This window comes from Jaculus jaculus, chromosome 18 (assembly GCF_020740685.1).
Source record: "Jaculus jaculus isolate mJacJac1 chromosome 18, mJacJac1.mat.Y.cur, whole genome shotgun sequence".
Lineage (NCBI taxonomy): Eukaryota > Metazoa > Chordata > Mammalia > Rodentia > Dipodidae > Jaculus > Jaculus jaculus.
This window is the reverse complement of record NC_059119.1, coordinates 37964886-37981089: the sequence shown is the minus strand read 5'-3', so window position 1 is coordinate 37981089 and position 16204 is coordinate 37964886. Positions and strand designations below refer to the sequence as shown.

General features: G+C 38.9%; 1 long non-coding RNA gene across 1 annotated transcript in view; it reads right to left on the bottom strand.

The window, feature by feature from the left end:
- Positions 1-7239, bottom strand: part of LOC123455743 — a 46796-nt gene extending 39557 nt beyond the window's left edge. The window contains exon 1 of the long non-coding RNA XR_006634114.1: positions 7154-7239. This is a non-coding gene — a long non-coding RNA (uncharacterized LOC123455743). The remainder of the gene's footprint in view (positions 1-7153) is intronic.
- Between the last annotated feature and the right edge of the window lie 8965 nt (positions 7240-16204).

Below are 16204 nucleotides of genomic sequence, written 5' to 3'. Positions count from 1 at the left end.
GTCCATCAGTCCATTTATATAATGTATTACATTTATCTATTTGCATATGTTTAGCCAATCCTGCATCTCTGGGATAAAGCCTATTTGGTCAGGGTGATTGATCTTTCTGATATATTCTTGTATTCTGCTTGCCAATATTTCGTTGAGAATTTTTACATCTATGTTCAGGAGGGAGATTGGTCTGTAATTTTCTTTTTTTATTCTAAGTTTGCCTAGATTTGGTATCAGAGTGATGCTGGCTTTGTAGAAGGAGTTTTGTAGGATTCCTTTTTTTTCTAATTTGTGGAATAGTTTAAGAAGCAATGTTATTATTTCTTCCATGACAGTCTGGTAAAATTCACAAGTCAATCCATCTGGGCCTGGATATTTTTTAGTTGGGAGATTTTTGACAACTACTTGAATCTCCATACTTGTTATAGGTCTATTTAAGTGGTTAAGTTCACCTTGGTTTAACTTAGATAGGTCATATAAATCAAGGAAATCATCTATTTCTTTCATATATTCCAACTTACTGCAGTATATGTTCTTATACTATGTTCCTATGATATTGTGAATTTCTCTGGTATCCCTTGTTATGGTGCCTTTTTCATCTCTCATTTTATTAATTTATGTCTCCTCTCTTTTGTCAGAAGAACATATCTCAACATAATAAAGGCTATTTATGACAAATTTACAGACAACATAATACTAAATGGGGAAAAATGTGAAGCTTTTCCACTAAAATCAGGAACAAGACAACGGTGTCCACTGTCCCCACTTTCATTTAATATAGTCCTGTAAGTCTTACCCATAGCAATAAGTCAAGAGTCACACAAAAAAGGGATACAAATTGGAAAGGAAGGGATCAAGTTTATCATTATTTGCAGATGACATGATTCTATACATAAAAAGACCCTAAAGACTATACCAACAAATTGTTAGAGCTGATAAACACCTACAGCCATGTAGCAGGATACAAAATCAATACAAATAAATCAGTAGCATTCCTATATGCTAACAACAAACACACAGAGGATGAAATCAAAGAATGATTCCCATTCACAATTGCATCAAAAATATAAATAAATAAAGTGCCTTGGAAAAAACCTAATCAAGGAAGTGAAGGATATCTACAATGAAAACTTTAAAACACTCAAGTGCAAAACTGCAGAAGACACTAGGAAACTCAGGAGACATAGATTGCTACTAGAAAATTTTCAGTGGCAGGGATGGGATATCTTCTAGTGAGTTGGTGGCCTGGAGGTCCCTGATGTCCCGAAAACACTACAGGCCATATCCAAGGCCCTTGGTTTCCCACCAGGAATAGCTGGTAAAACCCTATTGCTGAAGACTCCAAATACCTGGGCTGCAAGGTCACTGAGAAATCCTGCTGGAGCTGAGCTGAAAACTTCCTCCATATAGACCAGCTGACAGAAAGCTGGAAAAAGCCACAGAGCATGCAGTTCAATTGGAGAGAGAAATCACCAGTGAAGAGAAATCAGTGGTGGACACTGCAAGCCTTATATCTGGCCAGCCAGGCCAAATGAACAAATGGGTACAATAGCGGCATGTCTTTTTATGGGCAAAGCCAACCACCCTCTAATTGGACTGCAGGCCCAATCCATGGAATACATCCCTGATACTGAAAACCTATCACAGGGGACATCATAAGCCCTAGGGGTATAAAGTCTGCTGGTGCCCAGCTAAATGTACACTATGCTCACCAAACTGCCCAGTAAGCATTTCTCTTAATGTTAATACCCATATATCAATGCTGCTCTCACTTCTCATTACAGAAGCTTCTCTTTTCAGATGGTGGTGACCTTGGAATAACTCAGAAAGCCCCATGGTGCTGAGAAGAAGTGACAGAGAAGTGCTCAGCACTGAAATACCTGTATCAAAACTTTCACGGCTCAGGGTTCATTGCAGAAGAGGTGGTGGAAACAATATAAGAGCCAAAGGAAGGGCCGGACTCCTTACAACGTGGTCCTCCACATACAAAATAGCCTGGATATCTATGACCTCACAGTGCCTGATACTATCTACACAAGGCCATCATAACAGGAGGAAAAGGTCAGGTCATGACATCAAAATAAAAGAGAGATTGACTGTGAGGGGGAGGGGGTATGATGGAGAGTGGAGTTTCAAAGGGGAAAGATGGGGGAGAGGGAATTACCATGGGATATTATTTACAATTATGGAAGTTGTCAATAAAAAATAAAAATAAATTTAAAAACTTATTTGCACATACTTCCTGCTTGCCAATCTTTATATCCTTCATATCATTCTGCTCTGTATTTTTCTCCACCAAACAAATCAGTGCATTGCTTCTAAATTTAACTTTGGACAAGGTCTCACAACATAAGCAGAACAGTCAGAATATCACACAAACTGCATGTAGCCCAGTTCCTGACAAAGACCTCTTTCCTCTGTGAAATCTCCTAAGATTGGCCCCACAGGTAACATCTCTCTTTGCATTTTAGTCTTTTAAACTCTCATCAGAAAGGCCCATTAAGATCTGCTTGTCAAAACTTTCAAGGGTTTTTCTAGTCCAAAGTTCTGAATTCCTTCCATATTCCCCCTGAAATCCATTTCCAAAAGATTAAAAATCGCATGGTTGGGGGATGGAGATATTGCTTAATGGTAGTGCACTTGCATGCAAAGGCTAAGGACAGAGGCTCAATACATCACTTCCTACATAAGCCAGATTCATAAGGTGGTGGAAGCACATGGAGTTCATTTGCAGTTGTTAGAGGTCCTTGCCTGGTCATTTATATAGTTAAAGCCTAAAATTTTTAAAAGTTGCAAGGTTAAGCTTTTTACAACATCAGCCCCACATCTTAGTAATGACTTTCTGTAGTATTTACCTTCTTGATTCAAAGTAGCTTATGGAAAGAAGGGGTTTATTTTCAGCTGATAGTTTTGAAAGGAAGCTTCTTCATGGTGAAGAAAACATGTCAAGAAAAGCAGTTATGGGCTGGAAAGATGGCTTAGTGGTTAAGCACTTGCCTGTGAAGCCCAAGGACCCCGGTTCGAGGCTCGATTCCCCAGGACCCACATTAGCCAGATGCACAAGGGGGCACACGCATCTGGAGTTCATTTGCAGTACCAGAAGCCCTGGTGCATCCATTCTCTCTCTATCTGTCTCTTTCTCTCCCTCTTGCATGCACTGTCACTCTCAAATAAATAAATAAAAATGAACAAAAAAATTAAAAAAAAAGAATAAGCAGTTAGTGATAACATCTTCACCTCAGTAGAGCAGTAAAGAGTGTGAGCTTTGAATACCCAGCGTGCCTGAAGCCATTAATGTCAAGACTGGCACGTAGTAACACACTTCCTCCACCTTCCAAAAAGTCTCCACTACTTGAAGATAAGATTATTAAGTAATGAGAAACCTGAGCATGTGAGAGCTGTGAAACAAACTGGGACTATATAACCCACTATGCCTAGCCCTAAACAAACATAATTATCTAAGAAAATTATAGTTGGTATAAAAGTATCAATTAAAAAAAATGTTCAATGGGCTGGAGACATGGTTTAGTGGTTAAGGTGCTTGCATGTGAACCTATGGACCCAGGTTCTAGTCCCCAGCACCCACATACAGGTGCACAACATGGCACAGAGTTCACTAGAGTTCACTTGGAGTGCCTAGAGACCCTGTCGTTTCCATTCTTGCTTTCTCTTGTTTTCCATATCCCTCCCTCCCTCTCACTCTCAAATAAATACTTAGCTAATATCTAAATTTATAAAACAAATTAAACATGATTAATCTACAAAGTTATAGATGAGATAATAGTAACATAAGTAATAAGAATTTATTTCTCCTTACATACGTGCATATCAAATGAAATACTCACTGGTAGTTAAAAATAGGTAAGTTATAATTCCATAATAAACACACCTTCATTATTTGGGCTACATCAACACATGAACATGACCAAAAGGAAATAGCAAAAGAAGTAACAGGAAACGAGAAACTTTTATATTCCAAGCACTTTCCAGGTAGAGGTAGTATTGATGGCTATGAGTCTGTGGCCAGTCTGGTAACACAGTGAGTTACTGATAAGACTGGACTAGATTGAGACCCTATATTCAAAAATTAAGAAACAATCTCTATCACTAATAGTATTAGAGACATTACATATTCATTGACCCATGTTAAACAACTGAAGTATCCTAATTATGCAAAGATAGCATAATCACTTGTCCCTTAAACAGGGACCTGTATGAATGACAAAAAGAGGAATTAATTGCCTCTTACTTCCAAACAGTGAAATTAACTTCCCAGTGAAGAGTCTGGAATAAATCAATAGTTGAGAATACCTTCTGGAGCTAAAACTTTTTAATTGACTTCCAAAACTTTATTTGTTTATTTATTTTTGGTTTTTCAAGGTAGGGTCTCACACTAGCTCAGGATGACCTGGAATTCACAATGTACTTTCAGGGTGGCCTTGAACTCACAGCGATCCTCCTTCCTCTGCCTCCCAAGTGCTGGGAATAAAGGCATGTGCCAGCACCCCTGGCTCACTACCAAAACTTTAACCTCATGGACTAAACAATAAAAATCAGAATCAAAAAAAAAAAAATCAGAATCAATAATTTTGGTTGAAGTGACCTTTGGATAACAAAAACTCCTCTGAATGAATTTAACAAATTTATTAATATGATAAATTAACCCAATAAATTAACCCTATGGATAGTAACCCTATGGGTAACAGCACTAGTCCATTCTAGAATTCAGCAACAGGGTTTATGACATCAATGTTGGATTAGAGCATGCTGAAGGACAGCAACTCTTAGGATGAATTTTTCAATGATTAAAGTCCTACTTGATCTGAGTTCAGACTGGAGTAATCCAGGTTGGGTTCTATCTACTAGCAATTCTTCCTGCCATGATGAAGCTTCCTAACCCTTTCAAGACTCAGACTGTAAGCCAAACAAAACATTGTCCGGCGCTGGGCATGGTGGCGCATGCCTTTAAACCCAGCACTTGGGAGGCAGAGGTAGGAGGATCACTGTGAGTGCCAGGCCATCCTGAGACTACAAAGTGAATTCTAGGTCAGCATGGACCAGAGTGAGACTCTACCTCAAAAAAACAAAAAAAGAAAGAAAGAAAAAAACAAACAAACATTGTTCTCTCATCAGCTGCTTGTGGTCAGGTGTATCCCAGCAATAACAAAGTAACCACAACAAACCTGTTCAAGAACTTGACTTGTTAAGGTGGTAGAAATGGTAATTACATAACATTTAAAACTTAATTTTAAGTGGTTCAATTCTTCTCATTAATATCTAATTAATACCATAGTATTATTTATCCCAATCATCAACATAAACTACTGAAAATCTACAACTGCAAAAAGGATCAAATGTTGTCAAACCATATGGCTTCTCCATCCATATTCTTATGCTGTAGCTTATTTATTAAAGAACTTCACCAAAACTCCCTATTTAGTCCCTTATTTATAGTAGCCACAACCCTAGCTTCAATTCTAGACTTAGTTTATGGATCCCACTACCTATGCCCACTTTCAGACATAGGTCTAGGAACTGTATCTACCTTGGCTTCGTGAAGTCTATCACTATATTCCATCCTATCAGCATCAAACTCTAAACTGCACTCACTGAAGCACTTCAGCTGTAGCCCTGTCAAACTTATCATGAAATATATACCCCTAGCATTAATTCTTTGAATATGACATGCATTGTTACCTATTACATTTTATAATACCCCTTATATACAGAAATATGTCTGAAAAAGAAGAGTCATTTTGAGTAGGCAATCGTGGCACATGCCTTTAATCCTAGCAGTACAGAGATTAAACATGGTGGGTCACCATGTGTTTGAGGCCAGCCTGAGCAACAGTGAGACTTTGCCTCGATAATAAAAACAAAGTTACTTTCATACAGGAAATTACAGAGGATTAAGCCTTTTTATTTCTACAATGTTAAGATTTGAACTAATTCTTAAATATATCTGCACTTAAAAGTCCACTATATCATAAGTAAAATCAGATAATTAAGCTGGGAGGCCCATCCGCTGAAAATGTTGGTTTATATCCTTCTTTACAAAGAAAAAAAAAGTTTGGAGTAATGGCTATTATAATAACAGTAATCTCAGGGTCCATAATCACCATCTTTAGGTCTCATGCTTTAGTTATATGAGGAGGCCTTGAAATACACAACTTAGTAATTATCCAATCCTAATTGAAACAGCAAATTCCCACTCCACATAAGTAAGCAGCCACCTCAATCCTTCTCTTATCAACCATTTGAATCAACTTTATATATTCAAGGCCAGGGACATTTACATAAATCAGACAATGAAATTACACGCTTGCTCCTAACATTACCTCTAGTAATGAAACAAGGCCTGTCCCCATTCCACTTTCTGAAAACCAGAAGTACTCAAGAGGTATCATTAACATTTGTAAAACTATTGTCAGCATCACTGAAACTAATACCCTCTAAGCCCTACCATTGATCTAAACTTTTTGGTGGCTGAGGAAGGCTAAATCAAACACAATCACAAAAAATCCTTGTTTATGAATCTAAAGTTCACATACAATAAATAATAGCCATCACTTTAGAATCTATTATACTCATTGACTTCTTTATATTAACGCCAGTAATTTTTATACTTAACATTAATTTCACCTTTACTATTGTGTCTCCCTCCCATATATGCAATAAATCAGGAATTATAGTAATCACTTCATTAATTTTATCAGTGGACAGATTTCAACCATTGACAGGGTGACAGAAAAGTCTCATAATAGTACTATTAAGTAATCTTATATTATCAATTATCCTTGTGTCTGTAGCATTCCGACTTCTTCAAGTCCCTGAGTGCATACTCATCAGGAAGTCACACGGCCCTAATTATTGCACAGTGACAACTTGGGACCATTAAGCTCCTTAGGACGCGGCCCCAAACCAGCTCTAACAACGCCCAACTGGATCGACATCCACCGCTCTACCTGAGCCTCTGCTTCTAGAAGCCTCGGCCTGGCCCTCACTTCCCAGGCACCGGCTGGACGCAGCAGGACGCAGACCTGTGCTCGGCCCCCTCGGGTCTGCAGAGAACCGGGGTCTTCGCCAGGCGCCGGCCTGGAGGTCGGGACGCCCGCGGTCGGCACGCGGGGCCGAGCCGTCCAGCCCTGGGCGCCGCGCGCACCTGTGAGGAGCTAAAGCTCCGCGGGTCCAGGTCGGTCCACGCATCCGTCTGCCGTCGCCTGAGACACCGCGCGGTCCACGGCTCAGCCTCCTTCTGCCTCGGGCGCTGCCGCCGGCTCAGGTCCGGTCCGCGGGCGTCCGTCCCCCGGGGCGGAGCCTCCGTCTCCACAGCGACGACAGACGCGGAGCCGCCGCGCCGTCCCGGGCTGACATCATAGTGCACGCAGGGCGCTGTGCGCATGTGCGGCCGCCTATGCCCCGCCCCCAGCCAACACCCGCCCTGCTCCGAGCATGCGCGGTGCACTTTTCTTCTTCAACCTTTTTTTCTTTTGAGAATGTTGGGGCTGGATTGACGACTCAGTGGTAAAGACACTTGCCCCAAAGCCCAACCACCCAGGTACGGTCCAGCTTTACCAGCTTCGTGACTCAAAGTTGAATAAGAAGTATCACCTCGTGTTTTTGATGTCCAACATGAAATCCTAAAAATATAAACAGAAATGATTGAATATGCATAATGATGAGGGTGTCTGTTATCATTTAAGTCAGAATCAATGTAGGAAATTATGGTCATAGCACAATTTAATAATGAAAAATTTTTACGGTGTTTCCTACATATCTAATTTATGTGATTGTGTAATGATTGCTTCAAAACACAATAGTAGAACTCTACATGACAAAATGCCAATCTATACTTGTGAGGATGACTGACATTTACTGAAACAGACATACGTATCAAACACATAGTACCCAACAGTAAAGTCAGTACATCTGTGACTTTGTTTTTGTTTTTTTTTTTAATTTTTATTTATTTATTTATTTGAGAGCGACAGACACAGAGAGAAAGACAGATAGAGGGAGAGAGAGAGAATGGGCGCGCCAGGGATTCCAGCCTCTGCAAACGAACTCCAGACGCGTGCACCCCCTTGTACATCTGGCTAACGTGGGACCTGGGGAACCGAGCCTTGAACCGGGGTCCTTAGGCTTTACAGGCAAGCGCTTAACCGCTAAGCCATCTCTCCAGCCCCTTTGTTTTATTTTAGTTTTTGAGGTAGTGTCTTGCTCACACCCACAGTGAACTGGAATTCCTATCTAGTCTCAGGGTGGCCTCATTATCACAGCAAAACTCCTATCTCTGTTTCCTGAGTGCTAGTGCTGGGATTAATGGTGTATTTCACCACGCCCTATCACTGTGACTTTCAGAATTAGAGTAAAATAATCTCTAATAAACAATGAGATCATGTCACAGTGTTGATCAAACTGTCAATGCAACATTTGATGAAAAGGCTTACAGTCCTAAATAATAAAACCGAAATGATAGAGCTCAGTACAGCAAAATATTGAGACATTTTTATATGTTTTCATTATCATGTTTCCCTGACACTTTTGGGAAATCATCACTGTTGCATTGCATACAACTGTCAAACGTGAAGTATGAAAACATTGGTTCCCTTGGGGTAGGTATGCATTGTGGTCACAGTGTAAGTGTCCTGACTAGTACACCTTTCTCTTGTTGTCCCACATGCCTCACCAATGGTGCTTCTTGCCTACTGATAGAGTCTTCTTGTTTTCCTACCAGGATTTGAAGAGACAAGTAATAACTATTGTATGTTTTATTTTATGTTGCCTCATGTTGTTGATATTTCATCTATTTCATATAAAACTGAAAAGAGAAAAAAAATCATATATGCATAATGAAGAAATGCCTTCACGCCATTTTCCTCAGTTCTAATATATGAGATCGTGGTCAGATTTCTTTTTAACAAAGGAAAATTTCACTTTTGCCATGATAGTTAATTTATGTTGTTCTGCAGTATCCGTTTTAAAAACTATATGAAAAACTCTAAATGTAAAACCATAAATCTATACTTGCAGGTACACTGGAAATTAAACAAAGCCCTAGGAATTATCTCACAAACATAGTCAAACTGGAAACTAACTTATCTATGACTTTATTAATCACTAAATTAATAAATCCCTAATAAAATAATAAAGTCATAGCATAATATTTACCAAACTTCACAGCAACATTCCACAGACAGCCTTACATAGCTAAAAATACATATCTGTATAATAGCTATCTGTGTGTTAAAAATGAGTTTTCATGTATTTTAATTGCATGACTTAGTATACAATATTTGTTTTTGTATTTCAAGGTAAGGTCTTGCTCTAACCATGCCTTACTTGGAATTCCTTATGTTGTCTCAGGGTGGCCTCAAACTCGTGGAGATTCTCCTACCTCTGCCATCTGTGTGGTGGGATTACAGGCGTACATCACCATGCCTCACCTTAGCTTACACATTTTAAATCATGACTTTTACATTGCATAAAACATTCAAGTATCGAGTATAAAACATTTGTTATCTGGGCATTTTTATTGTTCTCACACTTTTCACAGAAATGAAAGCACTGTCAAATCACAAGTGTATTAATAAGTGTGCAGGCAAAATGGTGGTGATGCTGTTATCTGTCTTGAGAAATCTCCAAGTCATCATGTGTGTTCCTTCCGTCTGAAGGGCATGTTCTGTTTCCTTGGTTACCTAAATTATTTTGAGGAGAAAATTAGTAATGCATGTATTTTTTCTGAAATTACCAGCTTAGTTATTCATAGATGAATAGAAAATATTACCTTCTGTTGTTGATATCCGTGAAGTTCTTCTAAAAATGGAAAGAAAATAAAATGATACAACAGTCTCATCATTTCACCTTGAAATGATATATGAAATTATCCAGGATCTCCAACCACTGCAAACAAATTCCAGATGCATGTGCCATCTTGTGCATCTGACTTTATGTGGGTATTGGGGAATTGAGCTCAGGTCATTAGGGTTATCAGGCAAGTACCTTAATAGCTGCGCCATCTCTCCAGACCCTAATGTTTGTTTGTTTGTTTATTTATTTACTTATTTATGAATGAGAGAGGGAGAGAGAAACTGGGCATTCCAGGGCTTGTAGTGGCTGTAAACGAACTCCATACACATACAGCATCATGTGTGTCTGGCTTATGTGGGGTCTGGTGAATTGAACCTTGGTCCTTAGGCTTCACAAACAAACACTTTAAATACTAAGCCATCTTTCCAGCCTCACTAAATATTTTTATGTATGTTAACTTTAATGTGTAAATCTGGATTGTTGAGACTGTGAAATGTAGAGGATAAAAATGTTTCCAATTTGTTGTTGGGAATTTCAATTTATTGTTTAAAAATCAAAAAATGATCAACTATGCATAATGATGACATAATTAGTCTGTTACCATTTTACTTGGAAATTGTACAGAAAATCATGATCATAGCTCAATTTGACAACTAGAAAAAGTAAGGTGGTTTTAGGATATCTTTTTTTTAATTTTTAATTTATTTTTTATCTATTTGAGAGCAACAAAGAGAAAGAGGCAGATAGAGAGAGAGAGAATGGGTGCACCAGGGCCTCCAGCCACTGCAGACGAACTCCAGACACTTGCGCCCCTTGTGCATCTGGCTAACATGGTGCTGGGGAATTGAGCCTTGAACCGGGGTCCTTAGGCTTCACAGGCAAGCGCTTAACCGCTAAGCCATCTCTCCAGCCCAGTTTTAGGATATCTTATGAGATGGTGTAATGTTTGCTTTGAAAAACTATAACTGTACATGTCAAAACTCAAATTTATACTTTAAAGTATCCTTGGAATATTTTGAAAATACTACCAAACTGTAAATTTTGTATTACTTTCTTAACTACTGGAGCAACATTATCCCTAATAAAGAATGAACTCAGGACTCAGTGTTCACCAAATAGTCACAGCAAGACTCCACACATAAAGCACTGCATAGCTAAAAAGGCATACCTGAATAAGAGATATCAGAAAGGCTTGTGTATGTGTGTGTGTGTGTGTGTGTGTGTGTGTGAGAGAGAGAGAGAGAGAGAGAGAGAGAGAGAGAGAGAGAGGTTGGTTTTGTTTTTTTTTTTGGTTTTTTGTTTGTTTGTTTGTTTTCAAGGTAGGGTCTCACTCTAGCTCAGAATGACCTGGAATTCACTATGTAGTCTCAGGATTGGCCTGAACTCACCGCAGTCCTCCTACCTCTGCCTCACAAGTGCTGGGGTTAAAGGCGTCTGCTACTACGCCAAGCAAGAGGAGTTTTTATGCATTTTAATTATAATGTTTTAGCTTAAAGTTTTGAAAACAAGAATTTTACATTGCACAAAAGGGTCGAATGGGCTGGAGAGATGGCTTAGCAGTTAAGCGCTTGCCTGTGAAGCCTAAGGACCCCAGTTCGAGGCTCGGTTCCCCAGGTCCCACATTAGCCAGATGTACAAGGGGGCGCACGCGTCTGGAGGTCGTTTGCAGAGGCTGGAAGCCCTCGCGTGCCCATTCTTTCTCTCTCCCCCTATCTGTCTTTCTCTCTGTGTCTGTCGCTCTCAAATAAATAAATAAATAATTTTTAAACAAAGGGTCGAACATTCACTATACAGTATTATTTGAGGTATTCATTTTTTTAATTGCCAGTATGAATTTATTTTTTTAATTAATTTTTATGTCTGGAACTGACTCTCTTCCAGCTTCCAGCCATGCCATTCCATTTTACATGTCGGCCACATAAGGTGTCTTTAGCAGTAGGGTCTTAACACTAACCTTTGGTGGGTCATCAAGTACTTGGACAGAAATCTGTCTTTCTTTTAGGAAACCTTGTAATTCTTTCTGATAAAAAGCTCATTGTGGATGATAGCCACATGCTGGTACTGGGAGTTACAGGTCAGTGCCCATTAAGAAAAGGAATAAAAAAGATAACTAATATACAAGATAGAAGAGAAAGAGAGAGAGAGAGAGGGAGAGGGAAGGAGGGAAACTGTAGAAGATTAAGGTGAGTCTTCATCATACCCTCTCCAGTGTCTTGTGGCTCAGGTGTTCCCTCTAAGGGCCTGGTGACGGTTAAGCCATTTGGTCTGCCATTTAGGAAGTAGAATTTTATGGTACCATTGCCTCTTGGTCTAGATTTGTGTTTCCCACCCCTTCATTGCCATCCCGTCCCTCCCCACCAATCCTACTGTGTAGTCCATGAGATGCTTGCTATGTATGTAAGGCATCTTGGGTAGATTCATGTTAGGTGCTGTAGATGAGTGAAACTATGTAGCGATTTTTTTTTTTTTTCTGTGATTTGGTAAGTTCACTGAGAATGATCTGTTCCAGGTTCAACAATTTTTCCTCAATTTCATTGGGTCATTTTTTCTTCCTGATGTATATAATTCCACTGTGTATACCACATCTTAGTTATCCATTCTTCTAGTGATGGACATCTGGGTTGATTCCAGCTCTTAGCTATTATGAATTGAGCCACTACAAACATGTTTGAGCAAATCTTTCTGGCCTGTGGTTTGAAGGTTTTAGGATAGATGCCCACTAAGGGAAAAACTGGGTCTGTTGGTGTCTCTATAGTCAGCTTTTTCAGGAGTCTCCATATTGCTTTCCACAGTGGTTGTACCGTGTTACATTCCCACCAACAGTGGATGAGTTTTCCTACTTCTCCACATCCTGGCCAGCATTGATTTACATTTGATGTTTTGATGTTTGCTATCCTTATTGGGGTAGGTGGAATCTCATTGTTGTTTTAAGTTGCATTTCCTTGATGATTAGGGATGATGAACATTTTCCTAAGTGTTGTTTGCCATTTCTATTTATTCCTCTGTGAACTGCCTGTTCAGCTCTTTGCCCCATTTTGTGAGTGGGGTGTTTGACTTTTTACTGTTTAGATTTTTTAGTTCTTTGTAGATTCTACAGATTAGACCTCTGTCAGTTGGATAAGCAACAAATATTTTCTCCCATTCTATGGGTAATCTATTGGTTTTGCTTCTTGTATGTTTGTCTGTAAAGAAACTCTTCACCTTCAACTAATCCCATTGATTGAGTTACTGTTAAAGATCGTGAGCTACTGGGGTTTTGTTCGGGAAGTCTTTTTCCATTCCTATATCATGGAAAGTACTTCCTAAATTATCTTCCAGTAGTAGTCGAGTTTCGGGTCTTATGTTGAGGTCTTTGATCCATTTGGACTTGAGTGTAGTTCATGGTGAAATGTGTGGATCAAGTTTAAGTTTCCTGCATATGGTTATCCAGTTTGTCCAGCACCATTTGTTGAAGATGCTGTCTTTTTTCCAGCCTATATTGTTAGGGCCTTTGTCAAATATCAAGTAGCTATAGTTGCTTGACCCAAAGTGCGGGTCCTTAAGTCTATTCCATTGGACTATACTCCTGTTTTTATCCCAGTGCCATACTGTTTTTATTACTATGGCTTTATAATATACCTTTAGATCAGGTATGGTGATGCCTCCATAGGCATTTCTTTTGCTGAGGATATGTTTGCATATGTGAGGCCTTCTGCCTTTCCATATGAAATTTGAGATCATTTTTTCTGTCTCTGTGAAGAACACTGTAGGGATTTTAATTGGAATTGCATTAAATCTATATATTGCCTTTGGTAGGATTGCCATGTTCATAATATTAATTCTGCCTACCCAGGACCATGGGAGGTCTTTCCGTTTTCTCAAGTCTTCCTAAATTTCTTTTTTGAGTGTTTTTATGTTTTCATTATATAGATCTTTCACTTCCTTGGTTAACATTATTCCAAGGCATTTTGTTGTTGTTGTTGCTACTGAAAATGGGACCATGTCCCTTATTTCATTTTCTGTGTCTTTGCCATTTGCATGTAGAAATGCTACTGATTTTTGTGCATTGATTTTGTATCCTGCTACTTTGCTATAGGAGTTAATCACCTTCAGGAGTTTGGGGTGGAGTCTCATGGGTCTCTTACATATAAAATCATGTCATCAGTGAACTTATTCCTTTCCAAATTGTATCAGTTTTATTTCCTTCTCCTGTCTTGTTTCTTGAGTTAGGACTTCCAGTACTATATTGAAAAGCAGAGGTGAGAGTAGACAACCCTGTCTTGATCCTGATCTTAATGGGAATTCCTCCAGTGTCTCTCTATTAAGTAGTATTTGGGCCTTAGGAGCTTTGTATATTGCTTTTATTATGTTTAGATGTTTTATTATGTTTAGAACCAACCATATCAATTTTCTCCAATGCTTTGATCATAAAGTGATGTTGTATCTTGTTAAAGGCCTTTTCTGCATCTATTGAAATGATCGTATGGTTTTTATGTTTAACCTTCTCTATGTGGTATATTACATTGATAGATTTCCGTATGTTGAACCACCCCTGTGTTACTGAGATGAATCCCACTTGGTCAAGGTGGATAATGCTTTTGATATGTTTTTGGATTCAGTTTGCAAGGATTTTGTTCTGGATCTTTGCATCTTAAGTTTATAAGGGAAATGGGCCGGTAGTTTTAATTTCTTGTGGCATCTCTGCCTGGTTTTGGAATTAGGGTGATAACCTGCTTCATAAAAGGAGTTGGGTAGCTTTCCCTGTTCTCCAATTGTATGACACAGTTTAAGGGAGATTGGTTTGAATTCTTCCATGAAAGTTTGATAGAATTCACCAGAGAAGCCCTCTGGTCCTGGACTCTTCTTGGGATGAGGTTTTTTACTACTTTTTCAATCTCCATGAGTGTGATGGGTTCACTGAGGTGATTAATATGCTCTGAGGTTAGCTTTGATAGATGGTATGTGTCCAGAAATTTATCCATCTCCTCCACAGTATCCAGTTTTGTGGAGTAGAGGTTTTTGAAATAAGTCCTGATGTTTCTCCCAATTTCACTTATTTCTCTTGTGATCTCTCCTTTTTCATTTTGAATTTTGTTAATTTGAAGGATCTTTTTTTTTTTTTTTTTGCTTGATCAAATTGGCCAGTGGTTTGTCAATCTTGTTTATTTTTTCAAAGAACCAGCTCTTTGTTTTGTCAATTGTCTTAATTGTTTCCATGGTTTCCAATTCATTAATTTCTACTCTGATTTTAATTATTTCTTTCCTTCTGGAGCTCTTTGGGTTGAATTTTTCTTGTTTTGCAGTGTTTCATTCCAGGCCCTTCTAGCTTTCAGGGTTTCCATTGAGAGGTCTGGAGCAATTCTGATGAAGTTACCTTTAAAAGTGGTGTGCTGTGGGCTGGAGAGATGGCTAAGCGGTTAAGCACTTGCCTATGAAGCCTAAGGACCCTGGTTCGAGGCTCGATTCCCCAGGACCCACGTTAGCCAGATGCACAAGGGGGTGCATGCGTCTGGACTTCGTTTTCAGTGGCTGGAAGCCCTGGCGCGCTCATTCTCTCTCTATCTGTGTCTCTCTCTCCCTCTCTCTCTCTCTGTCACTCTCAAATAAATAAATAAAAATGAACAAAAAAAAAATTTAAAAAAAGTGGTGTGCTGTTTTTCCCTAGCTGCTTTTAGGATTTTCTCTTTGGTTTCAATATTTAGAGTCTTAGTGACAATATGTCTTGGAGACTTTCTCCTGTAGTCCACTCTGTTGGAGTTCTTTTGGCTTGTATCTTGATGGACCTTTCTTTTAAGAGACTGGGGAAGTTTTCTTCAATTATTTTGTTAAACAAGTTCTCCATGCCTTTGGTCTGAATTTCTTCTCTTTCTTGTATTCCAATGATCCTGATATTAAGACGTTTAAGTGTATCCCACAATTCACTCATGCTCTGTTCACAGAAACTTTTGAACTTACAGAAAATTTTAAACTCTCAAACTGCTTCTTCCATCTTGTCTTCCAGATCTGAGTTTCTATCCTCCACATGGATGACTCTACTCTTGAGAGATTCTAGAGAGTTTGGGACTTGTTTAATTAGGTTTGCATTTTCTACTACTTTTCTATGTATAATTTCCATCCCTCTGTCAAGCTCCCTTTTCACATCATTTTCTGATTTTTTTGATGATTCTTGGAATTCATCCTTGCATTTATTTATGTCTTCATTTATCATCACCAGCTGATTTTTGAGGTCCACTTTATTTTCAGTCTCTTTCATATCTCTCAACTGTCTTTGAACTCATTCCATTTTCTTATCTATTAGATCTAGTCTAGTGATGGCAGCATCCACATGATTATCAGTCCTTTGTTGCTTTTTTGCAAGTTCTACCAGTAGCTTTGTCAGGGTTGCATTGCTCATAACTTCATTTTGGTATTCTGATGCTAATCA